Raw genomic sequence first — 27727 nt, 5'->3', positions numbered from 1 at the left:
TGTATGCCCCTGGAAGCCAGATAACCATTTTAATGAGTAGTATGCATGGTTCTGACAGTTGACAGAATCACATAAGACAGCAAAGATGGATTTGAGTGGGCTGTCAACAAGTCTCGAACAACAACGGCTCTTGTGGATATACATCTTTTTTTTCTGATAAGTGCAAAGCACAATGGCAATGTAGATGGTATTTTAATGTCAAAAAAAGAAGCTGTATATACACTTGGTGAGTGTGATCATCAATTCACATAGTTTATGTAAATAAACGTAGCCAATCTTTACAAAGCATCTACAATATCATATACATACAAAAAAAATTAATAACAAAGTGACGGTGTGTCTCAAGTGAACCTATAGAGAAAAGAACCTCTGCTACTGAAGTGAGAAATAATGGCGTGTATAAAAAACAGGAGGTTTCTAGTTTACTTTTAGTTTCATTCAAGAGAGGCGACCTAGTAACATATTAACAATCAATATTCAATAGTTGATGAGTATAAGCAACTATTGGGCATGGTCTATCTCTTTTTAGTTGTCAACGACGTTTCGACCCGTATTGAATGTAGGGTCTCCTCAGGACTGGTCAATGTGGGGACACCTATGAAGTATGATAAGGATATGTTAGCTAGTGGGCCAGCAGTGTATGAACATACTATAATATAATCATGTAGTATTGTGAAGCATTTTAGTAGAGGTGTACCTGTAGGGGGCTTGCGCTGTTCCGCTATTAAAACAGGGTGACACCGTGAGGTATAGGTGAGAGCAGTGGCGTAACGAAACTTGAGGGGGCCCCCCTGCAAAGAATATGGAGGGGGCCCCCCCCATGCTCCGGATTCAGTCAGGAGCTCTCAGGTCAGGGGCCTGCTGCGTGTGCACCAGTGGCGGCCGGTAGATCCCAAAAGTGGTGCAACAAAAAGCTGTGGTCCAAGCCGAAGGAGCAAGTGAGTACAGCAAGCACATCAAAGTGAAAGAGGTGTGCCCAGGCTGTCCTTCCCAAGTCGGTCCCCCAACCACTCAAATCTCAGCTCCAAACAAATTCAGTCATTTGTCTCCAAAACATCAGCCCGTCGGCGCATGAAAGCAGACACGCCCTGCCACCAAATACTAGCTTTGCATTTTTGAAAAACAACCCAAATTCCCTAAATCAAGAAGTCATCTCCTCTGTGAAAAAGTTCAACCACTGCCATGCAACACATGGATAGACTCTGCCCTGAACATCCATGTGTCATAGCCGCATGTCATATGCGACAATCCCATGCCAAGAACCACCACCATCAAGCCGAAGCTAGTGCACCATCACGCAATCAGACAGGAACCACCACTATTATGCCAGGGCCCGCATTTCACCCAGCCTCGGCACCACCATACCATGGGTGAACACATTGGGCCGACATGTACCACCACCATGGCAGGGCCAACACTATGTAATGTCATTCCATCTATCAAGTACACAATCATGGAACATCGCCGGTGTTGAAATGGTGCAGCTCTGCAGAATCTCACTAGCGGCCGCGACAAGCTCCCCTCTCTACCCAGTGATAGCCCTCTCCACACAAAGGCATGTCGTAGGCACTATGGAAATGAGAACAAAACATGAACGGCTTCCTTGCCTGACTCTAACAGTCCACCCACTTCCTTCACAGCCCCCCCCCCCCACAGTACACAAGGACACCCACATGTTCCCTGTACCTCTCCACAGGTCAAATGCATATCAACCATCCTGGAATGGCTACCCACCTAGGAAAGTAAGAAAGACATCCCAGAGAACAAAAACAGCTTGACCCATATGCGCGATGCAGGGTCTGAAATAGGCTATGGGGCACTGGCGCACAGCTCCCTGCAGGTCAGCCGAGGGTCACGACTTCAGAGCCCACCGCGTTTACTCCCTGCCCCGTGCCACTTCATGGTCTATGTCGTGCAACCCCATCTACGCCCTGTCGTATTTCATTGTCTCCCATTTACCACTGTCCACCCACTGTATTTACACTCTGTATTTCTTTGTCTCTCGTACACTGCTGCCCACCCACTGTATCCACACCCCGCAGCACCTCACTGTCTCTCATCCACCACCGTCCACCCACTGTACCTACACCTCACTGTCTCATACACCACCGCCCACCCACTGAATTTACACCCTGCACTTCATTGTCTCTCACACACTGCTGTCCACCTACTGCATCTATACCCTGTAGCACCCCATTGTCTCTCACACACCGCTGTCCACCCACTGCATCTATACCCTACAGCACCCCATTGTCTCTCATACACCACTGTCCACACACTGCACTCACACCCTGCATTTCATTGTCTCTCATACACAACTGTCCACCCGCTGCATCCACACCGTGCAGTGCCTCAAAGTGTCTCATACACCACTGTCCACCCACTGCATTTCCACCCCTTCTTATTTCAATGATTTCTTCATGTCTCTCTTCTCTCAGCATCTTCTCTAGCCATCTTGGAACAACAAAGTCACAATAAGCTACAGCAAAAGAAACATACTTTGGCACAGCCAATAGCTCTGCAACCAACATCAGACCCATTGGCTTTGCCAACACTTATTAAATATGACATCCCACATGGATCCTCCCCTTCCGACCCACAATGTCCTTCCCTTCCCATGTGTGTCCCACTCTCTCCCATATGACTCTGGCGTCAGTTTGCTACACCCCAGTCCCATCCACTTCCCCGAATATATCTCTATCATTCTTGGCACACTGTTGCTACTCTGGGGGCTCACTCCACGCCCCACTAGACTTTAACCACCAATCCATAACATGCTCTCTATTGGATTCCTCAACAAAAAACATTACCAATGTGGACAACAAGAAATAGTATTCATAAGAAAACAAACAAAACAAAGTGCACAGCATGGGCAGAAACCGAGCGAGTACCCAAAATGCATTCAAAAAAAGAGAAAATGAAGGCTCTGTGCTGTGGAACCCGGGAATGACCCTCCCCAACTCCATAGCACTCCGGAGGCCCCCAAAATGTGAGCCTCTCAGCCAAGCTGGAGTCAGTCGTGTAGCACGAGCCCCACGTGCCCTCATTTAATGAGGTGAAAATGGCCCCCTGGCTTCTGCCCGGTTAGAGAAAGACCGCCAGTCAGGGTGCCCCTCCCATTCCCAGGCTCCGATGCCACTGCACATGCTGCACCATGGGCATGCACGCCCATGGCCAGAGTCTAAAAGTAAACAAAGGGCCGATGACAACGTGAGTCAACAACACTAGGCAGGTGCCTATGATGCCAGCACCAGAAAGCGCCAAATTCACACCAAAAGCATCAAACACCACCAATCTACTCCAAGGAGGGAGCAATAAACACAAAATTGAAATTTTCTGAAGGCCCCAGACAGTCCCGCACCTGGTCTCAAACGTCGCTCGAAAGTGTGCAACAACCACAGTCATGCTCTCCCCTCCTCTGCAACTGGGAAGACCCCCGATACAAATTAAATGTGGCACAACAGCCAGAGATGCCGGTCACACTCTAGTCTCAGCGTTGGCCCAACATCCCATGACCCTGGGCAAACCACCCAATTGTGAACACAGGAGCTTTATTACAAGTGACGTAGTTGTTTGTGACTTCGACCTGAGAAGAACAGAAACTCCCCTTCCAGGCTTTGCCTCAAACTGCCTCCTTTGCGCTCAATGGGCAGCAGGCATTTGGGGCACTGAGAAATATTAGACACACAAGATCGACATCGGAAACTCGTGCTTCCCTTATTTCACAGAGAAAAACCATAACCTGCCGAATTTTAAGTGTCCAGTGGGTATGGTGTACTGTCACGCATGGCTGCCAAGGATTCATATTTCCTATGCGTGACATTTTCATGGTTTCAGTGTACTCATGAGTGACGTTCAAGGACCATGTGTGTGACACTTCGAGTGACACTTTTTAGCAAATAAAATCAATAAAGTCCTTGAAACAGATAAAGATCAGAAATTAAACCTATTTGAGCAATGAGAAACCCCAAGAAGACCTTGAAACGGCTGCAAAGCACCGGATCTTTGCACATGGCATATTAACTCTCTGCACTACTGTATGGTGTGTGAAAACTACAATCTCTCTCCAGCAAGATCATTAATCATCAGTTAACTTCGGGGGAAAAAATGGTTTCCTAAAAACTGCTGGACACACAAGTCACTCTGCAGCAAGTGCTTTTAAACCCATACGCTATTTATAAGCACATCAACCCCCACACCCAGGTGCCAAGTGCGGCTGAACCTCAAGTAACAAAATGATGTCTGTGACAAAAGCAGTAACCCATTGAGCTATCCACATAAAATACGGTTCTGTGATATGCTGATACACGTTGTTTGCAGCAGGCATTTTTCTAACACAGTACCCCAGCAGCAGGCGTATGACCCCCCCCCCACCACACACACACACACTGTGAGTCTATATACAACTAGCACTAAACAAATCTCCATCAGATCACTGACTCTGGCTGCAGCCTGTGGGATCACACCCACTCCAGACAGCTGCTCAGGTAGTGCTGTGATGAGTGAGCTGTAGTCAGTCGCCGCTCCGGAAAGGGCAGGTTGAAACAGTGGTAGACCATGCTCCTCTCTCTGCAGTACCCTGGTGAGGGCGCATGGCCTGGCACCGCTGTCTAAGTTGAGAGCCAGGGTGCCAGCGTGTCTTTTAAAGTCATTCAGGCTTAGTGCCTGCTCTCACCGTGGCTGGGCACCACCCCTTGCCCCCCCATCGCCCCCCCCAAGATACACAGGGTCGAGGAGGTCAGGAGAACACGAGTTGCCCTTAATGTATTTAATTCCAGTCAAGGGGGGGGGGGGGGGGGGGGGGGCTGCCAGGCTGCAGCAGCAATTTCTGGGGGCCCCACCTGGCAGCAGGATTTTGAAATGAAAACATTCTGCCACCTGGCGCACCGACTGGACCCTTTAGTGAGTCCCTAGTTAGCTAGAATTGATGCTGCAGCCAGGGCACCGAACTTGAATAAACAGATGCCCATCTGCATCAGAGACGTGCCCGCCACACACAGGTCAGTGTCAGACACTTCACCATTGAGAGGTGGCACTAGGTGCCGCAACCGGAAAACAAACAGGCAAGGCGCCCTCCTGGATTTAGTATTTAACAGACAGGCCACCTCTGGTGCAGCGGCAGCAGGGTCCCATATAATCATTACATATGTAGTAGTCCTATTTCTATAGCAGTGGTGTATGGCGGTTTTAGGCTTACAAACTCTGGCCAGGCATACTGGGACAGAAAAGCAGCCCAGGCAGGTTACAAAATATTAGAGACGCAGAAGAGACAACCACATAATTTGCATTAGAGGGCTGGAGTCCGTGACCCGCCAATATGGACAATTTTTGGGAACAAGTGCATTAACTAAATGAGCTGTTCTACTTTTACTGAGGATAGTGACCCGCAGCTTACACGCAGATCCCAGAAAAAGATGCAATAAACGTGAGGCTTATCTTAATGAAGATGGGCCCGTGACCCACAGCTCACTCAGCCAAGACATACTACCAAAAAATTGCATTGCGTCTCAAGTGCTGTGAGGGCACACAGAACCCACATCCTGGTGGACAGCATTCCCTACCTCGTCATTGACCCCATCAAGTCCAGCTGTACCTTGCAGGGCAGGGGACCCCCTCAAGTGTCGTTACGCCACTGCCAATATCCCTGTGCTTAAAAAACAAGTGTGTGGAAGAAGAGTGCGAGTGGACCCTGCAGGCCCCGCCGGTGACCGTGACAGACTTACTTCGGAGTTCTGTTCAGTCACACTCGAGTCCTGAGCGTGGGCTTTTTGTCTTCGTCCACTTCAATTCGAATCAATCGAAGTGTTGTTGTTGTTCCTCCTTCTTCTTCACTATGGCCATGCTGCGAGCGCGCCCCCTGCACACACGCACACGTAACGTGACGCCAGGCACACCTCACACCTGACCTGACCGTCCTACTGCTTATTGGGCCTCCGACAGTGTTGTACCCCTTGGCCCGGGGCCGTCTGCCTGGCATTGGTCACCACTCACCAGCAGCCCGCCCCTCTGCCCCCCTCCTTTCACGGCAGCGCATACGAGGCTGTGGAACGAAAGACCGAAAGTGAAAGAAAGTCTACTCTGTCCTGCGGTTGCCATTTCATAAGATTCGAGTGGCTGGCGGCTCAGAGTGTAATAAATGTTAATGCACCATTTCCATTTCGGACTTGCTCTCGGGGCCCCCGCACCATTTCGAAGACTGTCTAGGGGCCCCGGCCGGGCCGGGGCCTGGCCTGGCTGCCCGCACCATTTTGAAGACTGCCTCTCTCCCAGTCCCCCAGAGGGGCCCCGCCGGCGGCGGCCGGGGCCCCGCACCACCATTTTCAAACAGACAAACACTCGTCGCCACTAGTAGTCTCGCAGGGCCCGCACCATTTCAGTCGCAGGAGCCCCGGCCGGCCCGGGGCCCGCGCTGCGCAACATTTTAGAGCCACTACCCACCACAATTGTTTTGTTGTATGACGTGAGGAGGGGCCCTGCCGGCCGGGGCCCCCAGCCAGCGCGAGCCCCCCCCCCCCTGCAATGCGGGGCCTGCGGGGGCTTGTGTTACTGTCGTACACGTTGTAACAACTTAACGCGAAGGATATCGGCAGCGCGTAAAATAAATAATAAGACTTTATTACGCTAAACAAGCCGTATGGAAGGAATGAGCATGTCGACTGAGAAATTGAATTAAAAAGAGAAGACAGCTTTTAAATCCACCGCTGTACCTGTGAGATCGATTGTGTGTAACTTCAGTTATCGGCGCGCTTCATTGTCAGGGCAACAGCTGAGGCGTCTGTCAGTTACCTCAGCTGTGCCGCGTGAAGCATGCCGGGAGCATAAGCTGATTGGTCTAGGACAACGCACGTCACCGTGCGTGCACAGCGTGCGGCCATCTTGGAAATTGACGAACTAAGCTAAGACGAGTGAAAAGAGCTTGGCACACGCAATTGAAACCTCGCGTTTGAAAAAGCAAAGGAGCTGCAAGCAAAAGAAACATCGCGTTTAGTAAGGCAAGGGGCCTACAAGTAAACCAGACAAAACTCAAGTAAGCAAGGCGAGAAGTGAAGCGTATAAGCAATAAACACGAGGCCATCCTAATATTAAGTTTGCAGTGAGGAGAAAAGTTAACTAAACATATTGTGAATAACATGGCTGAATGCAATAACATATGTGCACCTCCTCGGTTCCTGGATGAACCTGGTAAGCCCACAATGAAATGGAAAAAGTGGGTGAGGGCCTTTGAAAATTACATCGTTTCAATAGATGGGAAAGCCTTTGGTGCAGAAAGGAAATGTTCTTTGTTGTTTGGACTGTTGGGAAAAGCGGGTCAGGACATTTTTGACAGCCTGCCCGAATATGAGAGTCCACTTGGAACATTTGTGCCATTAAATGAGTATCAGGAGGCACTGAAAAGGTTAGAAAGGCAGTTCGATGAGGAGAACAATATTATGGTTGCTAGACATAAATTTGCCCAAAGGAAACAACAGGAAGGGGAGACTATTGAAGACTACGTTGCATGTCTAAGGGTTCTGGCAGTAGAATGTGAATATGAGGAGATGACAGATGTGTACATAAGAGACCAAATTGTTTTTTATTGCTACACAAAGAAGGTGCAGGAAAGGCTCTTAGCATGCAAAAGACCGACCTTACAGGAAGTCGTAGACATTGCAAGGGGTATAGAAAGGTCTCTAATTTCCACTAAAGAGTTATCTTCAACGGGGAATAACACTAATGTATTTTATTTACAGGAAAAGAAGAAGGTTGATGGTAAGGCGTATGACAAGAGTATGAGTGAAAGGAAGGTGGGAGGTAAGCAGTTGTGCTGTTTCAGATGTGGATCAAATGAGCACTTAGCTGATTTTAAAAACTGTCCTGCAATAGGCAAAAAATGCATTAAATGTAAAAGATATGGTCACTATTCCACCTTGTGTAAAACCAAAAGAATGAATAACAGCATGGATATAAGCACTGTAGGCAGTTTTGATGAGGAAATGTGCGCGAATATAGTTTTATATGTAGAAATAGAGGAAGGAAGGATAAAAGGTCCTGTCAGTGATGTGAAAATTGGTGAGGTTGAACTAAAATTTACTGCAGATTCAGGTGCACCCATAACGACTATATCTGACACTCTTTTTGAAGAAAAATGGAGAGGTATACAACTGACAGAATCTGATATAAACCCGAAAGCATTTGGGGAGAAGGAAATAAATATGCTGGGGTATTTCGTTGACACTGTAACTTTCAAGGGAAGAGTAATTGAAACAAAAATTTATGTTGCAGAGAAAGGAAGGATACTAGTAGGATGGAGAGATCTGGCCCAACTAGGGGTGGTACTGGTACCTGGGGCTAAGGACCCAGTGATTTTGAGAGAGGAATGGATGAACAGCATATGTATAGAGAAAAGAGAAGAAGATTTAGAAACAGTTTTTGGAAAACACAAAGAAGTGTTCAAAAATGAAATTGGTTGTGTGAAGGGGTTCAACCATGACATCAAACTAAAGGAGGGCGCTATACCAAGTAAGCACAAAGTAAGATCAATACCATTATCCATAAGGAAAGAGTTGAGGGAAGTGCTCGAAAAGTTAAAGGAAGAAGGTGTGATTGAGGAAGCAGAAGAATCTGAATGGGTTTCTGCTATTGTAGTATCAAAGAAGAAAAAGACAGGGGATATTAGGTTGTGTGTAGACCTGAGGTCGCTTAATAAAAACATTATTGTAAACTGCCATCCCCTGCCCAAAATCCAAGACATTCTTCAGTCAACATCAGGTTCAAAATATTTTTCACTGATCGACTTAAGAGCCGCATATCATCAGGTGTGTCTGTCAGAAAGGTCTAAGAAATTGACAACTTTCATCACGCCGTTTGGAGCGTTCAGGTATGTGAGGCTTCCCTTTGGCCTGGCATCATCTTCAGGGGTTTTTCATAAACTCATGGATGTCTTGTTTGGGAAAATGAAAGGGGTGGAAGCCTTTCAAGACAACATTCTTTTACATTCAAAAACTGAACAAGAGCACATAAAGTTGATTGGAATGGTTCTAGATGTTTTGGAGAAGAAAGGCATGACAGTCTCAAAGGATAAGTGTAAATTCATGACAAAGGAGATTGAGTACCTAGGGCATGTCCTAACAGCTGAAGGTATCTTGCCTAAAGATGATTTAGTACGTGCAATAAGGGAGGCCCCGGAACCAAGAAACAAGGAAACCCTCAAGTCGTTCCTCGGCCTCAGTGAATATTATGCAAAGTTCATACAGAGATATGCGGAAAAGGTGGAACCTCTCAGGAGACTGTTGAAAAAGAATGTAGCATATGAATGGGAGGATGAACAAATTAAAGCATTCAGGTTAGTCAAGGAGGAAATAGCGAATGCACCTGCACTGAAACCTTATGACCCACAACTGGACAATGTAGTGACTGTAGATGCAAGCAATGAGGGAATAGGTGCTGTGTTCTGCCAGAAAAAGGGAAGTGAAGAGAACACAATTGCCTTTATTTCCAGGAAGCTTAATGTCACAGAGGTCCACTACAGCACAATCGAACGTGAGACTTTAGCTTGTGTGTGGGCAGTGCATAAACTGAAAGACTATTTGTGGGGGAAGAGCTTCACACTTGTAACCGACCACAAACCATTAGTATATATGATGGATGGCAAGGGTAGAGGCAATGGAAACGCAAGCTCTAGATTGATTAGACTGATGTCTAAACTCCAGGAATTTAATTTCAAGATTGAGCACATAAAAGGAGGAAAAAAACAGTAGGGCGGACTGCTTATCGAGGTTGCCAATTAAGGAACAAAAAGAGGAGGAACAAGACGACACGGAGTGCGTAGTAGCGCACATTGATGCCACGGTTATGTGCGAAGGGTCGATATCGGACAAAGAGTGGGAGGAGAGTATGGAAAAAGATACCATCCTGTCCAAAGTGAAAAGGTATATACAAACCAGTTGGCCACATATAAGAAATCTCCCAAATGAACTTAGGTCTTACCAGCAGGTGAGTGATGAACTGACACTGGAGAATAACTACTTAAAAAGAGGAGAAGTTTTTGTGCCGCCATTTGAGCTCAGACAAAAGATCATAAAAATGGCTCACAGAGGGCATCCAGGCACCACAGCCACAAAAAACGTTCTAAGGATGCACTATTGGTGGCCAGGTGTGGACAGCGAAATTAGGAGTCATGTAGACAAATGCGAGGAATGCTTAAAATCAGATAAACATTGGAGAATTGAAAAGAACGAACTGCAGAGGGTGGAGATTCCTGACGGGCCCTGGGCCAAAGTAGCAATAGACTTTGCAGGGCCTTTCAACATTTTGCCTGACGCAGGCAGGTACCTAATAGTTTTGACAGACTACTATACTAAGTGGGTGTGCTACAAGTTTGTAAATGTAGTTACAACGGAAGTGGTCATAAAATTTCTTGAAAAAGTATTTGAAAGTGAAGGACAGCCAAAGGTCATGGCGTCGGACAATGGTTCACAACTGATATCACGAATGATGGTCGAGTTCTTGGAAAGACATGGAATTGTACAGGAAAAAACACCCCTATACAGTCCAAAGAGCAATGGCCAAGTCGAGAGAATAAACAGATTCTTTAAAGAAGGAATCCAAATGGCCACTGCAAATGATATGGATGTAAAAGTATTCATTAAGGAAAAGATCAATGCGTATAACAATACGCCAAAAGATGCAACTGGGTATACACCGTTTTTTCTAATGAGGGGAAGAGAATGTAACAATATCATGACACCAAAAATAGGTGGTTGGAAAGGAGCAACAGTTGAAGCAAGAGAAGTGTGTGAAAAAGAACTCAAGGTAAAGGAGAACAAACAATTGAAAAACAAGGTGTATTCCGATAAGATAAACAGAGCTAAAGACAAAAGCATAGCACCTGGAGACTGGGTGTTAGTAAAGAAACCTGGCTTGATAAGCAAAGGAGAGTCTAAACTCAGTAAACCCATGAAAATTGGTAGGGCGTCAGGTGGTGCAGTGTTCATAGAAGGGGAAGGATGGCGCAGTAAAGACGATGTGGTAAGACTCAAACATGGGCAAGAGAAAATAATAATGAAGAATGTGGAAGAAGGAGATGTAAGTCTGAATGAAAGTGTCCTGGAATGGGACGACATGTCTAATGGCACAGAACAGTTGCATCTCAGTGTCAGCCCAGGATGTTCCATGGCATTGGGAGACAGTTCTAGAAGTTGTTCTGTTGATAATGGGAACATTGTTTTGACTCAGGAAGACTCTATGTTAGAAAACAATATAGAGGGAACTGGACCTAAGGTAACAGGCATGAGGGACACTGGAATAAATCTCACTGGGGGTTTGTCTTCCAGAGGGGGCAGAGTTATCAACTTGCGACAAGGTTTAAGGACTATGTTATGGAATAAACTCATGTTATGCTTTTTGATGGAGAAAGGGAGATGTCGTACACGTTGTACTTGTTGTGGGGCAAAAGGTTATGCTTCCAGTATGTTTTCCCTTTCCTTTAGGTAGCGTCACTCCGCGTCACCATAGAATGTTCAGAATGTATGTAGGTGACGTCACTGTGATCTGTGTGACAGATGACAGCTGACTCCCGTGGTGACTGCCAGCTGCATCCGCTCCCAGCGGGCCCTTGTACTTAATAAATCTGATTGTTGACAACACTTATTCTCATGTCATGCTGTCACGCTACAGTTACGCCCCCAGAAAAACTTACAGTGATCCCGGCCGGGACCTGTATGGAATTGAATGAAAAATTCAACATGTAGGACTGTATCATACATTTTAGTTGGAAAACGACTAGAGGCCTGGTATCTCATGGAATATGCACTTACCCCTGGTGCGGGTGAGGCAAACAGGCAGGTGAATGATAATGAATGGTCCTATGGATCCATGGTATATTCAACAGGGAGGTAGCTGGAGAGGCACGAGACTGTGAAATGGATGCAAATTGAGGAAGAGTTGAAGGCATTGCATCCACAACTACATACACTCATGAATAGAGCTAATCGTAAATCTCACCAAGAAACACACGAGGGCGCTCTGTGTATGGATGAGTCTTAAAATTTGATTAAAGTGATTCTTCACGATTCCGGTGAGTCACTGTTACGAGAGTTATGTGGGAGAGAGTCTAAAATTAGTCTCTCTATACTTATTGTGAAGGAATTAATGCCATCAAGAGAGCAAGGGCACCTGTTCTCTTTATGATAAGAGCACATACCTTAAGTGTAGAGCGGAACTCGTGGACGGTCTATTTGGCGTGTCCTCTCCTGTAGGTGCAATGACAGAGAATGTCTCGCACTAAATCACGTTATATACCGTCCTACCGATGGGGACTGAAGAGTGGATGTCAGAGCGATGCAGTGATCTGTGTCTCTGTGATCACGGGGTTTGTGTGATCATAGGCAGGGCCAACAGACTAATCTGTATCATTCGAACTAGGCCCAGGACTGTAGGGTCATGTGGGTACTGGATCGGGCATTAACCCGTGATACACCGTTAAGAGAATCATGTGGCCAAATATCGGCATTTTGCAAAAACCAGGGGGTTATTGAAATAAAAGGAATCAAATCAGAAATTAGTCTGTACGAACACTCATTTTTGTGGTGTAAGACTCTAATCCGTGCAGAGCCCTTATCGGAGGATCTGGTTATTACGGAGGGTCAGTGTGGCCCTTGAGGGAGGTAAGTTTATCGAAACGGCATATAATCATTGAAAGGGCCGACAGACTGAACCGTGTAAAGTGGAAAATACACAGCAGAGAGGAGTTCTGTATACGTGTAACATTGGCATCTATTAGTGCAATCATAGGAATTAGGGGAACATTGACACTGTGTTGCCGCAATTGGATCGACTGGAATGGGAAAAGATAGCAAGATAAAGGTAGCATGATCTGAATGAGTGGGGCATATAGCATTACATCTGTATGATCAATCAATATTCATATAGTTTTAACAATAATACTAGCAACAGAACATTTCTATGCATGGCGCACAATTGCAGACAGTGTCAATACAGTCAGTGAACATGATCATGTTGATATGTGCCGTTTTTTGAGCATACAGTCTGTTAATCACATGGGAAGCAGATGGACAGTAAGGGTACCTCTGCGGCAGAAGGATACAGTCTAGATACCTCTGCCTGGCACAGTAAGGGTGCCTGAGCCAAGAACCTGGAGCCGAAGGAGGTTCCAGGAAACAGCGTCGGTGCCCCGTTAGTCCTTCGGGCGGTCGGGGGGCCTGAACCGACCGGGGGTGTGCCTCATCGCTCCGCCCTGACAGGGGGGGGCGGGAGTATAACGAAATGGTAATTTACTGCACCGTCAGAGCATCGTCTCGCCGTGCAAGATGGCTCCTTAGGCATGCGGGTCAGCGAGGGGCTGCCGCATTGGATCGCCTGTAAGATGACCCTCCTTAACAGCTACCTGTGTTGTACGTAATAAACCTGCAGCACTACTTTACCACAAACATGTCTCATGAGTTTCCTTTGGTATGTAAGTGGATAATGTGCATTGCGGGGCGAGCGCTGGCGGTGTGGGCACTATGCCGCTGACCGCGCGACACGCAGGGGAGCATGGGCGGGACAGCGCCCTAGTCCCACACGACGGGCGAGCAGAGCCCTTAGCACGACACCCCTCCCTGAGCCGACCTCCTTACGCAAGCAGCCAATAGGGAGGGCTCACCTGGGAGATGGGGGCGTCCCTTATAGTATATAGCGGCGCAGCAACTGTGCTCGGCCTCTCTTTCCCGCCAGGATTCCCTTAGGCTCTGCGCTGATCCCACCCTGAACCCTGACCCAGCTGCAGAGCGGCGGGGTGAACGTTGTGAATTTTTAATGGTCATGTTTTGTGTTGCAGGCGGAGTCACAGGGCGATCTGGAAGCAGATGGACAGTAAGGGTACCTCTGCGGCAGAAGGATACAGTCTAGATACCTCTGCCTGGCACAGTAAGGGTGCCTGAGCCAAGAACCTGGAGCCGAAGGAGGTTCCAGGAAACAGCGTCGGCGCCCCGTTAGTCCTTCGGGCGGTCGGGGGGCCTGAACCGACCTGGGGTGTGCCTCATCGCTCCTCCCTGAGAGGGGGGGCGGGAGTATAACGAAATGGTAATTTACTGCACCGTCAGAGCATCGTCTCGCCGTGCAAGATGGCTCCTTAGGCATGCAGGTCAGCGAGGGGCTGCCGCATTGGATCGCCTGTAAGATGACCCTCCTTAACAGCTACCTGTGTTGTACGTAATAAACCTGCAGCACTGCTTTCCCACAAACATGTCTCATGAGTTTCCTTTGGTATGTAAGTGGATAATGTGCATTGCGGGGCGAGCGCTGGCGGTGTGGGCACTATGCATACTTTAATCATTCTGCGCAGTGGTACCTGAACAGAAACCCTTGTTGTGTCATACTGACTGCGAATAGCCTCTGTGAACCTGATAAGTCAGGCCCCTGAATGGCAGGTTAGAACTGTTGGAAAGGGGAGTACTAAGGCCGACTGGATTGTACGATGCCAGTGAAGTGACAAAACTGTGCCACTACTCTGCGGAGTTGAGCCCTTCTACGATTGAGTTGGTGCGTTCAATCCAGCAGCATTCTAGTCTTTGGAGTATTTGAGAGAGGTCACCACCCCTGGCTGGGATCTGAACTTTGTCTATAACCTGCCACCTAAGCTCCTCTGTTGTATGAGATTTCTCTAGTTAGTGGTTGACAAGTGGGGCATCGAGGACTGCGTTCTTGATTCTGCTACGGTGCTGTCCAATGCACGCTTTGATTGGTTGTTGAGTTTGGCCTATGTATGGAAGACCACATGGGCAGGTGATACAGTATACTACGTTCTTTGTATTGCAGTTGGCAAAAAATTCCAGAATGTGCTTGACATTTCCATGTTCAAATGTTTTTGTGTTACAGGTGAATGTGCATGCCACACAGTTACCACATTTATAGTTTCCTTTAACTTCTGGGAGGCCCCGAATAGCGTGCAGTGTTCTGGTCGCTTGTACAGGAATCTCTAAGGATGAACGAATAAGATGGTACTTTATGTTTCTGCCCCTTTTATAGGCAAACATGGGGACTTCTATACTTGGTTCTATGCTTTTAATGATATGCCAGTTCTTGGTGATCAATTTGCGTAGTTTGCTCGTGTGTACACCAAATGTGGTGACACAAATGAGTTTGTTTATTGTTGATTTTTCTTTAGGCGTGAGTAATGTCTCTCTGGGGCAAAACCAGGCTCTTTTCAATGAGTTCTTTATTAGTTTCCTGTGGTAACCTCTTGATATTAGTTTGTTTCTCAGTACATTTGCCTCTCTCATATAGTCGTCCTTTTTGGTGCAGTTGCGCCGCAGTCTTAAAAATTGGCCATATGGTAGTCCATCCCTAAGAGCCCTTGGGTGATGGCTATTGTACGTGAGTAGAGTGTTACGCTCCGTGGGTTTCCTATGTAAGGATGTGTACAGTTGGCCTCCTTCATGCTGGATGTTAAGATCTAAAAAGGCCACACATGATCGGTGGATGGTCGAGGTAAAGGTCAGATGGGTTTGAACTGTATTCAGGTATAGGACGAAGTCTGTAAATTCAACATCACTGCCTGACCAAATGAGAAAGATATCGTCTTTGTATCGCCTCCAACACTAGAATATTGGGGCGGTACATATTAATTTGGTTGAGGACATGTCTGTGCTCTACGTGGTCCATATATATATATTAGCTAGATTGGGGGCAAAACCCTATGTGAATTGATGATCACACTCACCAAGTGTATGTACAGCTTCTTTTTTTGACATTCCAGATACCACCTACATTGCCATTGCGCTTTGCACTTATCAGAAAAAAAAAAAATGTATCCACAGGAGCCGTTGTTGTTCTTATTTATTTATTTATGGAGTTTTATATAGCGCTTGCAAGACCCGGTGGGTATCAGAGCGCTTTACAGCATACATAAAAGTGAAAAACATTAGCAATAAAGTACAGTTGCAATCACACGGATATTGGGTACCAAAGTAACAAAGTCATTGTCTGGGAGCATAGAGGTGGCGGTTGAGGAGAAGTTCTTTTAGTTGTCTCTTGAAGATCGTGAAAGAGGGATTCGTCGAGATGTGGGTAGGGAGAGAGTTCCAGATTTTAGGGGTATTCCCAGAGAAAGAGCAGGAGAGGGCTCTTTGTTTATGTCTTTTAGGGGGGATTAAGAGGAGTGAGTTTGAGCTTCTGAGGTTTCTTGTTTGTCCAGCTTTTGTGAGTTTGGCGGCGAGGTAATCCGGTTTGCCTGTGTGCAGGGCTTTATGTGTGAGGCAGGCCGTTTTGTAGGCGCAGAGTGCTTCTATGGGTAGCCATTTAAGGGCCTGTAGAGTAGGAGTGATGTAGTCAAATTTCCTGGTCCCTGAGACCGTTCTTGCTGCAGCGTTTAGGGTGGCTCTCAAGGGGGCTGTGTGTGTTCTAGCTGACCCGGTTAGAGTGGCATTGCCATAGTCAAGTCTGAAAAGAACTAGAGATTGGGTTGCAGTTTTTAGGTCCTTGGGGGGTATGAAGGGTTTGATTTTGTTGAGGAGTTTTAGCTTGTAGAGGGCGCCTTTTGCAGTGGATTTGATGTGGGAACTCATGTTGAGGCTTGGGTCTAGAGAGATCCCTAGTGATTTGACTGAGTTTGCTGGAGTGAGTTTGCAGTTTAGAGCGGTAAGGTGGTTTAGCCATTCTTGGATCTGAGCGGGTTGCTCGTGATTTGAGAAGACAAGGATTTCGGTTTTTTCTTGGTTGAGTTTGAGGTGGTTGAGAGTTAGCCAATGATCTATTTTTGAGAAAGTGGAGTTAAGGCGGAGGATGTCATTGATGGAAGAGACTTCGAGGTACAACTGGGTGTCGTCAGCATAGAGATGATAGTCTACGTTTGCTTGTTTTAGGATGGCGGTGAGTGGTTCCATGTAAATGTTGAAGAGTGTGGGGGAGAGGACTGAGCCTTGAGGAACACCCCGAGTTGAGGGAGAGGTGTCGGACATTGAGTTTTTGATTTTTATGAGTTGTGAGCGGTTATGTAGAAATGAGGAGAACCATTTTAAGACATTGCCCTCAGCTCCTAGGCGTTTTTGAAGGGCTTCTAAGAGTAGGTTGCGGTCAACTTTGTCAAAAGCAGCTGATAGGTCGAGGAGGACAAGTAGGCAGCATTTGTTGGAGTCAAGGGAGTTGTGAATGTCGTCTGTAATGCTCAGTATAGCCGTTTCTGTCCTGCATCCTTTTCTGAACCCGGATTGGTGTGAATCGAGTAGGTTATTAGCTTCCAGGTGGTGGTTCAATTGGGAGAGAACACATTTCTCCAGGAATTTGGCTAGGAAAGGGAGGTTGGTGATGGGCCTGAAATTTTTGAGGTCATTAGGGTCGGCCTCAGGTTTTTTTAGGAGGGGGGTGACTTGGCCTAATTTGAGGCAGTCTGGCATCATTCCGTTGTTTAGAGAGCTGTTGATAATCATTGTCCACAGCGGGGTTAGGGTGAGGTTGAGGTTCTTAGCTAGGGAGGAGGGTAATGGGTCTGCGAAATGGTTGGAGGGTTAGGAGTTAGCAATCACATTAGAAATGTCCTCTTCGGAGAGAGGGATGAAGTCTTTCCATTGCTTGGGGGGGATGGGGGGTGACTTTGGGGGTCGATGGAGGAGTGGTCTCGGCTTCAGTGAGCGTGTTGTGGGTTGGGGATGGGAGAGGTATCATAAGGGGTGTGGATTTGCTGTGTTGGGATAGGGGGTGGTGGCCTAGGGAGAGCTCAATTTTGGAGAATTTGTCATCGAAGAATTTAGCCAGATTGTTGCAATGCAGTTTGGAGGCAGTCGGGTTCCCTTGTTTCCTTTTCCCAGTCAACAGGTCTAGGGCACAAGACAGTTCAGTAGGAATAAGCTACATAACCAACTTCACTTGCTTATGCGCATGAAAGGTTTGCACAACTGGGCTTACAAAAGTAGGGCCCTGGGAGTTCATAGGAGGGTGCACCTAAGAAAAAGGTGGTTGTCAAAAAAGAAGCACGACTTTGCATGAAGAACAAAAACTATGTCCGCTTCCTGGTTAGACTCCGAATTGCACAGACGGATTTAGACGTCCCCGCTGCTGCTAAAGTGATCGCCACGGCGGCACCGCCCCATACGATCCTCCCACCGGCTGGTGTTGAAGATTGCAAATAAAGAAACAAGAAATTCTTGCACCATTCATGCCCTTGGAGTTTGTCGGCTGAAACTCTCCGCCCCAAAGTTGAAGAACTGTCGGATGATACACCTACCTTTAATAAGGCTGTCCTACCTCCATGCAGTCCTGATGAAGACCCGCCATAGATGCACATAAATCAGCGCATTTCATCTAGGGTCGAAACGTCGACGTTCTGTTTATGTATCCGTCCACACAGAGTCTCAAAGAACTAAATAAATAATTTATCCATCTGAGACTATTGTAATTTACAGTGGATACTTATGATGTAATGTTTTGTCTATACGTATGATTATCTTGTATATGTATGATTATTTGGAGCACTCAGTCACCAGTCACGACTAACTCACCCAATGTATATTCAGTCCATGTGTTGTTAGTTTTGGACAGCTGCTCAATGCATTTTGAATTAATCCACTAAAAGGTTAATACTAAAGATTTACCTTTATCTTCCATTGTGGTCAGTGTTTGTTTTCTGATATATCCTTCACCGGATATATTGTTCTATTTATTTATTCAATACGCAGGTTCTGAGGGTTACTGGGTTACCCCATTACTTCTAAGGCACTTCCTGGTTATGGCAAGCAGTGTGTCAGATGTGTATACAGGTTTGTGCACTGGACTGTAGACCCTAGGATTTGGGGATTTTTCCAGTTTGTATGATCACCTCTTTAGAGAGGTTTTGTTGCAATGCTGGTAAAACAGGATCGGCATATCTTACGATGAGCCAGAATTGACAGCCATTGGGGCCCACTTAGTGAGAAAGGTGCAGACTCCATCATGTTTATAATGAGGGCCAGACTCCAACACAGTTGGGCACAGAATGAGAGCACCATTAAGAACGTCTGCATCAGAAAAATAGTGTGGGCAACACCAGAATTTGGCAGTAAAGCTTTTAACTTGTAAAATATTAAGCCACCACGCTGCACTAGCAGAGGTGTGAACAATATCAAGATCTTAATTAAGATCCAGAAGAGTACATTATGCCTCTTTTGAGCAAGATCCCACTATGCTACTTTTCTAGTCTGTTTCTTGCTGCAGGAGTTAGAGGATATGCAGGGATGATGAATAAGAGGGCAGGCTGGGGAAGACACTTTTCCACTGAAACAACGGCATCAGAGAAAAGAGGTTGCTGTCCTGTTCAGTTCATATTTTCCACAGAGGTCAATTACTTTAACTTTTGTTAGTAGTTAGAACAAAGAACTACGATTTGCTAAACAGATCAGCTTTTATCATGCTCAAAACGTTACAGCATGCTGATCAGAAAGTGTTCCCACAGTTATTCCAAGTTTCAAATTGGTAAAATAAATTCCAGTATGCTACAATTCAAATAACTTGATATGAGAAAGACATGCAATGTTATCAAATGAAATCAAAGTACTTCCAAGTTGACATTACTGCTAGGTTCACTACAATGGATTCACCTACTGCAACTGTGGGCTGCAAGGTAACAACTACGTAACTTTTACAGTTATTGCCACACTGCATGGCCCTATAATGTGGTGTAACTGGCTCTTACTATAGTAAACTGATGTCACACAGAGCAGGGGCAAGCCCTGTTCTATCACTGCAGAGTATTGTGGCTGTGATGAATACAAGGTGCCATGCACTGTAGAAGGAAAAACAGAAATGAACATAGTCTTCCAGGCATTCTCTCCACATAACCAGACATTGACAGTTATGTGAATACACACTGTCTTGAGCACGCATGCAGTGACAATGCAGCAAGAGAAGGAGGAGCCGAGAGAACTATGAAGGTGGATGTCAGGCAGTCGCTGGTGTTTGTTTGCGACTAAGGCCCCCTGATTGCCGCGGCCCACCAATTGATTCACCAAAGTGTCAAGTGGTCAAGGTTGTGGTGAAAACTCCAGAGCGGTGGCTCAGTTAGTCCGGACACGTGCTCCTCTGCAGATTGTGGTCCCAATCTGCATTTCAAGCAGAAAGCAAAGTGGGGCAGAGAGCGATGCCCAGTAAGAACTGAAAGACTGGGGCCTGCGGGGTGGGAGACCAGTGGGTTTAGGTCCTGCTGCATTCTGGTAGAGCCCCGGGTACGCCAGACCAGTCTAACTAGGTTCGGATGCAGCTTGGCTGTGCTCCCCTGCCCCGCCCACAGCGCACTGCATCTACTGCATCCCCTTTTCCACCCCCCGGCAGTCCTGTTTTGTTCCTCGAGTGTTTCCCAAAAGTCTATGTCTGCTCACTCCCCACTTGCTACCTCCATATCACCTTTTGGAGGTTGTCAGGCAAGCACAAGGATCAAAAACACCCCAGAAAGTGATGGATCTTAGCAGACATTGTCTTTGCACTTGTACTCTGCAACTGTTGTTTTGAATCAGGGGGTTTTAGGACAAAGGAAGGCTACCCTCCAATATCCAACAAGTTGTTACTTGGAGAGAGTTTTATCTTCCAACAACCTGGTGCAAAGTGCTCGTACCCAACCCTGCAAATTACTGGTTGTGCTAAAACCTGGGAGGGGGGTGGGTGAATGAGGCAGTGCTGGTAGAAGGAACTGGACCCAACTGAAATTGAGAATGTGTAATTGCAAAAGTAATAGTGTTGGAAACTTCTTCCAGTAAGACTCCAACGTGGTTGTCACCTGGTCGGTGGCGTACTAATTTACGTGGCACTGTTGTGTATAAATCCAACCCAGGGTGGTGAGCCCTAATTTAACCTTAACATAACTACAATTTCCTCCTTATAGCTTTGACCCTGCTCAACTGCAATGCGCTCAGGAAGAATCCAGGAGGCAGGTCATCATACAGTCAATAAGAAGAGAGGCAGCAAAAAGGCAGTCAAGAAGTTTGGCAAGAAAGATATGAGCACCTCCACTGACGACTTGGTAGGTGATACTAGGATATTACCAGTACCATCATCTGGCTCTTTGTATGCCTCAATACCTCTCTCACACCCAAGCGCTCCAAGATTGGGGACTATCTTATTTTAAATAATTCCAACACGAATAATGGGGCTATGAGTCTCCGTCAGCACTCCTCTTGTCCTCCAGTCGGCAACTGCCTTGTACCCCTAAGTGATGAAGGAGGTATTGACTGTTCCGATACTCATGGTAAACCGGGTACACACAGCACAATACTAATTATTCCTGTCCAGGTTCATGCTCTGATCATAGAGCAACAGGAGGGTGATTTCTCATTTTTCGAGATAGCATTTGATCATTCTTCTTTTTTTTGTTCATTCAAAGCAGATACTGCAAATGCAGGAGAAGTCAAAAGGAGCAAACTATAAAATGTCACTACTACTCGGGTATGTCAGGCGACTAGCCCAATACTGCAACACCCATGTCTTCAACTAACAGATTAGAACAACACTACAGGCAATTTTGTATGTCATTTGGTCCTTTCTACCCCACTAAGCCCTATTAAGCTAAACCTACTGTCTATGAAACCTCTGACTACTAATCCAGTTAAGGGAATGTCCAGCTATATCCCCATAGATCAGGACCACAGGACTCGTGATTTTGGTTCTTCATGCCACTCTGACCTAATGTCCGTATGGCAAGAATGTAATGTACAACACAAATCTTTCAGTGGCTAGACCGAAGGGACACTTCCACACAACTCAAGTGCTAACCTTTGGAATGCCTTACTTACCAATTTGGAGGCTGTTTCAGCATCTCTATCCTATCATTCTGACAAACGTGACATGCAAGTGGATATTTTAAGTGGCCTGGCATCCCACATTGTGGGAATTGATGCAAAATTATCAGCTTTGAACAACTGCTGCATATCACTCTTGCCCTTGCCCCAGTATGATCAACTCCCTTGTCAGGATACCTCAAATGCTGGATTTTATCCTCAATTGGATCTCAACATCTGTCCAATAGACTGGCACAATTTCGAATCAACAGGATAAGATGGAACGTAGACAGGCCCCTGCTTCATCTAATGGCACTTCTGAACATCCACTGCTTGTAGGCTCATACTACCTCTTCATTAAACCGGATGCTACTGAGACATTTGAGGGACCGGCCACTGAGCAACTCATCTCAGAATTTGTACCACATGTTAATAAAAGTGGTAAAGAGGGTGTCTCCGGAGCATTATCTCTTAACCAGCAAGATGGCAATACCAGCTTAATCACAGGTGGGACAGTGCCAGCAGCACAGGAGACAGCTGCCGCAAAGCTACCTGCCAAATGGAAGCATAAAAGGCTTCGGAAAACAAGACATAAGGGAAATGCCAGCTGCATCCTGTATCCTTGCGCAGCTCCTGTGCAGTTATCCTTACCCAGACAATGCGGTTGAAGTAGGTAATCCAGCCACTCTTCTGTCTCCAATCAAACAGCTCCCCAGTGAAATAAAAACAGATTTGTTGTCTCAACGCAATCCATTATTAAAGCTCAATCATAAAGTGGTCATTGCCATAGGTGGGAAACCCCCATTTTGGATACCCAGCATGCAGTCAGTCTTAGCACCACCATGACTTGCTACAAATCAAAGAATCTTAAATCTTCATACTGGTAACACACACTTCAAGAACCCTACCACTGCTATCGCTGGACTTAATATACATGTGATGTTGAATGAAGACCCTATACCTCCCTGTTCCCAATTAACGTAACCACCAATTCAATCAATTGTAATGCCAGAACCCATTTAACAGCCCCTTAGGTCTAATGCTGACTTCTATCGATGTACAGATTAGCAAAGATCCAATGATCTAAAAGTCTACCTCTCTTCTTTTGCAAGGAGTTCACTAGACCCACAAAGTAACTTGGGAAATAACACTGAGGAAGGAGAAGCGGTAAAACAGTATACCATGCATTTCAAACTTTCCAACAAATACGTTTTAGTTTATTCCGCACTACGTCTCTAGAGGTAAACATGACATCCTCAATAGGAGAACAATTTTGAAACTTCTTGGGACAGTGTTGAGCAACAGACACATCTGGAGTCAACAGAGTTTAGGGAAAATCCACCCTTGAGAGGGAGAGACATTGCAATTACTACCAGTCTTCCCTGGGCCTAGCCAACCTTGTTTGGCAGCTCAAGGACACGTTTTCCATATGGGGAATTGAGCTGTTACAAGTGCTTCTAACTCGTTGTCAGAGTCTATTGTCACCAAGCTCGAGCAACTCCAATGCACCAGATGGTGGGTTTCTGAGTGGAGCAATTGGCTCCGAATTTTGCAAGCATTTATATACACCCTTGATAGCTATAAGTGTGCACACAGAGGGACACCACCAAGAAGTCATCTCTCAAGTACAGCAGGCAGAAAGCAATAAAAAGGTGCGAACATTGCAACTGCCTACACTTATGTGAAGTCATAGTAGGAAGTATAAAATGTCTACTATGTGTAATTGTACCTCTCCTATCAACTCTAGAGGAATGAGACTTGTGCCACTTGGGCTTTTCCTACTTTCGTATACAATTCCAACTCAAGCACCTAAAATCAAAGGTGGTCTTTCCACAGCATTTTCCCCCCATTAAGCCCTGGCTATTGTTAACATCCAGGGGAACCAGAAAACTGATATAAGACCAGTACGAGTAAAGGAAAATATTACTATCTGCCTATTTAGCTGTTAATGCAGGAGAACAATTTAGCTGTTAAAGCAAGGAACAGCTACTTCATAATTTTACTTCTAGTGCTCACCTCCCCCAAAGCCTAGTTGGAGACCGCATTAATTTGCAAAAGACATTTTACTTTACCAGGAGAGCAACCGGCATTCCCGCTCAAAAGAAAAAGGGTACACCTTCTCAATCCAAATAACTGACTAACATATCCACCACTCAAATTACTTTAATATTTCACTATACTAATTCAACACTAATACTTATGAGTTCCAGAGTAACGTGCTACTCACCAAAAAAAGTGCCCCAAACCCCATTAGGGGTAACAAGCGCTATATAAATAAAAACCTCTTTCCCTCTTCTATCCTGCTGCTACCCTTCTCTATCCAAATAACTGAATAACATATCCACCACTAAAATTACTTCATATTTCACTATACTAATTTTCAACACTAATCCATTTATGTCTTCCAGAGTAGCGTGCTACTCGCCAGAAAATCGCTTCAACACCCCTTCTGGGGTAACAATCGCTATATGAATGCAAACCTTTCTCCTCCTTCTATCTCTCAGATATCCTTCTCACTCCAAATAACTGACTAATATCCACCTCTCAAATTGCTTTCATATTTCACCATACTAATTCACCATAATCCTTTATGGGTTTCCAGAGTAGCGTGCAACTGTCCAAAAAAAAAAAAAAAAAGGTGCATCAACACTCCATCAGGGGTAACAAGCGCTATATAAATACAAACCTTTTTTCCTCTTCTTTCCTTCTGCTATCTTTCCGAATCCCAATAACTGACTAACCTATCCGCCACTTTAATTACTTTCATATTTCACTATACTAATTCAACACTAATCCTTTATGGGTCCCAGAGTAGCGTGCCACTCGTCGCAAAAACGCATTGACTGCTCGGTAGGGTTAGTAAGCACTATATAAATGCAATTACAATACAATATTATACAATACATATTAAGCAGGAGTTAACGCTGAAACTTTCACATTCTAATTGTTCAAGGGTAATCCCACTTTGTCTGATGCATGTCTAGACACTGATGCCTACGAGGCTAGTATAAAGAGGATTTATCACTCGCTCAGAGGCAGTATCAGGGGCTACATGTAGGGCAGTACATGAGGGTCCCAATAAGAAAAGGGGATGGTTTCATGTAGCATGATCCAGATCTCTCAAAAAGTTAATGGCCTCTTTTCACAAGACCTGTAAAAGGATGATTGCAGAAAGGAAAAATGCTCTCATAGTAAAAGTCTGGGAAGATCTCCAGGAAGCATGCTTTAAGAATGATCAGAAGGCTTTCTGCACTATTATAAATCAACCGTTCCTTAAAAATTACGAAGAACCTAGGATTGAATCTGCTATATCTGGCCATGAATGAATTTTTGGGAGGAAGCTTTATTCCATTAGTGATGAAACAAGTAAGGACAGTGATTTCCCTACTGTAGCTAAGGATTGTTTACTCCCAAGTACTGTTCTTTATTGGAAGATGTGATAGCAGCTATTAGATCTAGCCCTAGTGGGAAAGCCCCTAGCCCGGATGGTTTTTAAGAGTAATTTAGCTCTGTGGGCCCCCTTGGAAGCTAAAGTCTTAAGAGCAGCTAGCTCTTTCACCAAGATTCCATCATGGTCCAACTCGCTAATCGTCCAGATCTTCAGAAAAGGAAACCAAGAGGACTAGAATTATTATTGCCCGATCTCTATCCTGGACTCTAATGAGAAGGTTCCGGGTTGTGCTTTACTCTCCCGACTGGAGGCTTGGGCAATGGAGAGGGGTACCTTCTCAGATATACAGAATGGGATCAGGAGAGGGATGGGGACCGACGATAACACACTTAAAATATTCGGGAGGGTGCTATTTAACAAAATCAGGCCTTGGGTCGAGGAAGAAAGTATTTTAAATAAGTGTCAGCTAGGTTTTAGAAGTAATTTGGAAACCGTGGAACAATGCCTCAATCTCAATTTGATCATCTGTAAATATACAATAGCCCGGCACTCTCCCATTTACTCAGCCTTTATGGACCTTACCTCAGCCTTTGATTTTGTTAATAGATCGCGTCTATAGTTATGCCTTTTAAAATATGGTTTCGATGAGGTTTTATTGCATTTTATAGCTTATTTACACAGGGACCTGAGGGCAAGAGTGAGAATCAGCAGGGATGGGGCAGTTTCAGGGGACATAGTTATTGGCAGAAGGGTCAGGCAGGGGTGCGTACTGGCCCCACTCCTATTTATTTTATACAACAATGAGTTACATAATGTGCTGTCAAATTTGACCACAGATGTCCCGAAAGATTAATGGTAACAAACTGCCTGCCCTACTTTATGCGGATGACGCTGTCTTAATGGGCCGCACTGCGCACTTTAGTTAGGGGCTTTGTTGATTTTATGGACCGCTTGGACCTTTGTACAAATTTTAAGAAATCGTTTTTAATGAGTTGTGGCCCCAAAAAACACTTTGTTAATGTAATCACCTCAGGCTCTGAAAATCTGTTAAGCACTCGACCTTTCCATACCTGGGTCTAGTGTTTGCAAATAATGGTTCTTGGGCAGCTCACCTGGCGCATAGCCGGTGTAAACGTTTAAAGGCTGGCAAATCGATCTTGAGCCTCCCTCAACCTAGAAGAACAGAGTTAGTGCTATCTTTACTGAAAATATATAAAACACAGTGCATACCCACTGCAACATACGGGGCAGAAGTTTGGGGCCATACAAATTGTAACAACATTCAGGTAGGGAAAACAGATTCTGTCGGAGAATCTTGGGGGCACCGATTTCGTCCTCATCCTTTGTCTACCACAAGGAATTAAAGTGGTCTTATGTCGAAGACTACATTAGGTCCCGCCTGACTATATTTTGGTTAAAAGTCTGGCAGAATCCAGCAGCCACGTTAAGGAAACAAGTTACTTACCTGTAACTGTAGATCTCCAGTATAGATTCACATGCCTGAATCATTCCCCGTCGTCGAGACGGGAGTCTCCGGTACATAAAAAAAGCAATGCTTAGTAGTATAGCAAACTGAAAAGAGGCCTAGGCCCATTTTCCTTTTGCAACCCATAGCCTTTGTTATGTAAAAAGGCCCAAACTTTTCCCTGAACCAATCAGAGCTCCTCACCCAAACTTTAGATGCAATTGCCCGCAATGAAATGTCAAGGGGGAAACGGCTGACCACTCAGTCATGCCAACAGGAGCAGCATTAACAATTGTTTAAGTGAGAAAGTCAACAGAGTGTCTGCCAAGTTTTGGTTTCTACACCACTGTGTGCACAGAATGTTCTAAAGATATTTTTGCAACATAGTGATGGATGAAAAGCTTGACTTAATCTCAGCCACTTTTAATCATTTAGGCCACATCCCAGTCCATTGTTTTTCATCCACAATGCCACCTCAGTTTGGATGCAGCCATATACAAATCACTCTTCACTCTACTCCAATTGGCCAGGTCCTTCAGCAATACCTGGCTGACGAGTCCTAATAAGGGCGAAAATTGTCTGGGTTGTTTGTGTTCTGGTCAAAGGAGGATCTGGCCTGGCAGTTCAGGCTGGATTGTACCTATTGGAGCACGGTAAAAACTGAGTTGCATATGGCTGGGTCAAAACTGAGGTGGCATGGCGGACAAAAAATTATGGTTCAGGGTGCATCTCCAAGTGAATGCCAGTGGCTGACATTAATTCAATTATTCCATGAATCACTTTGCTTTTTGATTTCCTAAAGATGTTTTTGCCATCTTTTCAGGGCATGAAAACTCAAACAAGGTGGTGTTTTCCTTTGTAGGTATTCATAGATGCTACTTTTGATGCTCTAGCTCTGGAAACCCCAATTGAATATTTTTTTAGGTTCTTCATAGAAGTGCAATGTGCAAGTAATCATCCACTTACAACAGGGCATTTCCATCAGTGGCGAGGCGTTATTTTTCTCTTGGAGAAGCAAGTCCCATCTCCTTTCTCTGTACTAGGGGTTTAAAAGGAACTATTTTGCAAAAGTCACAACGCTTAGAATATATATTTAGGATACAGGCAGTACAGGTGAGCTTTGTATGGGTGTCAGCAAAAATTCTGAGTTGTCAA

At 45.5% G+C, this 27727-nt stretch overlaps 1 protein-coding gene across 4 annotated transcripts in view; it reads right to left on the bottom strand.

The window, feature by feature from the left end:
* Nucleotides 1-27727, bottom strand: part of SPAST (spastin) — a 660914-nt gene that overhangs the window by 207902 nt on the left and 425285 nt on the right. The gene's annotated exons all lie outside the window — the stretch shown is intronic.

The sequence above is a fragment of the Lissotriton vulgaris genome, chromosome 6 (genome assembly GCF_964263255.1).
Source record: "Lissotriton vulgaris chromosome 6, aLisVul1.2, whole genome shotgun sequence".
Taxonomy (NCBI): domain Eukaryota; kingdom Metazoa; phylum Chordata; class Amphibia; order Caudata; family Salamandridae; genus Lissotriton; species Lissotriton vulgaris.
This window is presented reverse-complemented; position numbering and strand designations above follow the sequence as displayed.